Raw genomic sequence first — 2,848 nt, 5'->3', positions numbered from 1 at the left:
CCATAACCTAAAAGGAGAGGAGATAGGAAACAGGCAGGATTGGAAAAATGAAATAGTAGTAAAGTAAGGGGGTCCAGGGGAATGGCCAAGAAAGGATTTACATACTGTGTTAAGACTTACTAGCCATTGTGTCATGGGTGAATGGGGCTAATTTTATTTATTTATTTATTATTTATTTATTTATTTATTTATTTATTTAAGATTTTATTTATTTGACAGAGAGAGACACAGCGAGAGAGGGAACACAAGCAGGGGAGTGGGAGAGGGAGAAGCAGGCTTCCCACTGAGCAGGGAGCCTGATGCGGGGCTTGATTCCAGGACCCCGGGTTCATGATCTGAGCCGAAGGCAGATGCTTAACGACTGAGCCACCCAGGCACCCCAGGGCTAATTTAAAGTAACAAAGTAGGGGTGCCTGGGTGGCTCAGTCAGTTAAGCGCCTGCCTTCGGCCTGGGTCATGATCCCAGGGTCCTGGGATCAAGCCCCACATCAGGCTCCCTGCTCAGTGGGAAGCCTGCTTCTCCCTCTCCCACTCCCCCTGCTTGTGTTCCCTCTCTCGCTGTGTCTCTCTCTGTCAAATAAATAAATAAAATCTAAAAAAAAAAAGTGTCAAAAAAATAAAGTAACAAAGTAGAATTTGAGGAAAATTTCCTCCTGTGAATTTCTTTCCCTTCCCTTAGCTTTTTACAGCACAGTGAGGAAATCAGACAAGAGGGAAAACAGATGTATCAACTTAACATGTTTCCTCTAACATTTTAAAAATTACTATTCACTCTGGATACACCCTACACTGGAAATTGCTTCTTTTTTTTTTTCCTAGGACTGTTCCTTTGATAAAAGCAAATCTTGGCTCTGAGATATTGATAGGTTCAGGATAGAAGGTGAAAAACAAATCAAGATCCATGAAAATATAATTCCTATCACAAATACGGTATAGGAAAATAGATCTAAAAATGTCAGTCTTGTAATATGTTAAGTGAACAAAAATATCATCACCAAGGAAGTTATATTTGATACACAAATGAACTGGGAGGTAGGTACCTAGGGCGATCCTACTAGTCTCTGTACTTTTATATAACATTAAAAATGAAAACATAGGCAACTAACTTTCTGTAATGGTAGCTTGAATATAGTCTTTCATGGACTCCTCTCCTCCAGATTCTCCAAGTTTGGGAAAGATAGATAAAAATATAGGGAAATTTATTTTAGTCTGTCAATCAGGAAAGTGAAAAGTACATGCAAGGAACTCCTGCAGTATCTGAAATGGACCCCGATGGTATACCCTTAGTCAGAAGCACAGGCCTATGTGGTGAAAATGGTCCACACAGTTTAGTGTGTATTTGGGGAACAACTGTGTTTTACTGATAACCTTGGGAGAACTATAGATAAAAGAGCAAGGACTTTAAAAAATATTTACTCGAGGCTTGGCATATTCAATTGCTATAAGGGTGACCATCCAACTTAGAAAATGGCACAGCGAGCTACCCCAACAAACTTAGTAAGACCTTCTTCAGCAAAGAGATGCTGCTCCTTACTCAGAAAGCCTGTAGAAGGAACAGTTCCTCCTTCCATATTCTATCCCATACGATACCTTGATGTCCTAAAAGCTGGCAAAGTAAAATCACAGTAAATCAAAAATTCTCCTCTCTATCTCCCCCTAGCAGACTCTCCCAGAGATACATACACAGTCTCTTCGGAGAAACCCCCTCAAGACACAATACAGCATGAGCACAGATCTGCCTCTGTAAAGATGTACAGAGAGAAGAAAATCACTGGGATGAAAAATGCTTCAGCAATTCAAAAGAGGGGAATCAATCTGAAGAATGAAAAACTCCCATTCTTTGAAACGAGATTTCTACAAGATAGAGGTTAGGATATTAGAAAATCTTTATTTTCAATAAGACACAAGATGTTGCTGGAGGAAGACACGCACAGAAAGGGAAATTATGGCATCAGGGAAAAATTGCATGGAAAGGGAAAACATGATTGCAAAATTTTAAAAAGCAGTAGAAACAGCAAATATCAATGGGAATACTACAGACAACTAGAATAATGAATTAGAAAAAATAGTTTTTTAAAAACATAACTCAGAAAAAAGGATGGGAAACAAACTCAGAAAAAAGAGACATAGAGGAAATATTGATTCATTAGTTTATCAATTCACTTAACAAATATATCTTGAGCACCCACTATTTAAAGGCATGTTGCAAGTTTAGGTGATAGAATGGTGAACAGGAAAATGTCCTTGCCTCATACGGGTTAAATTATAGTGAGTGGTACTGACAATAATCAATTAGCAAATGAATGTATAAAATAATATCAGGTAGTATCAAATGCTATGGAAACAACCAGAACAAAGTAAGAGGAAGAGAAGGAATGACAATCGGGTTGCCAGAGATGGTCTCTCTAAAAAGGTGACATTTGAGCTGATAAAAGCAGTAACATAAGAGGGTGAACTGTGTAGAGGGCACTCCGGGCAGAGTTTAGCAAGTTCAAAGACCATGAGGCAAGGACCAGTATTCAAGCAGATGTAGTGGAATAACCAAGCGTAGAATGCTGGAAAATGAAGTCAAAAAGTTAGCCAAGACCAGATAATTTATATTCTGTAAGATCATATAAGGAGCTTGGATTTATCTGGAGCGTGATGGGAAGCCACTGGGGGGTTTTAAGCGTAGAGTGACACAATTTACATTTTAAAGAGATAGTGTTTGAAATAAGAAAACTACGTGTATCTGCTTTATCTTTTTTTTTTTTTTTTAAAGATTTTATTTATTTATTTCAGAGAGAGAGAATGAGAGAGAGAGCACATGAGAGGGGGGAGGGGCAGAGGGAGAAGCAGACTCCCTGCC

This window comes from Leptonychotes weddellii, chromosome 5 (genome assembly GCF_054177405.1).
Source record: "Leptonychotes weddellii isolate Sample4059 chromosome 5, ASM5417740v2, whole genome shotgun sequence".
Taxonomy (NCBI): Eukaryota; Metazoa; Chordata; class Mammalia; order Carnivora; family Phocidae; genus Leptonychotes; species Leptonychotes weddellii.
Note: the sequence above shows the minus strand (reverse complement) of the source record.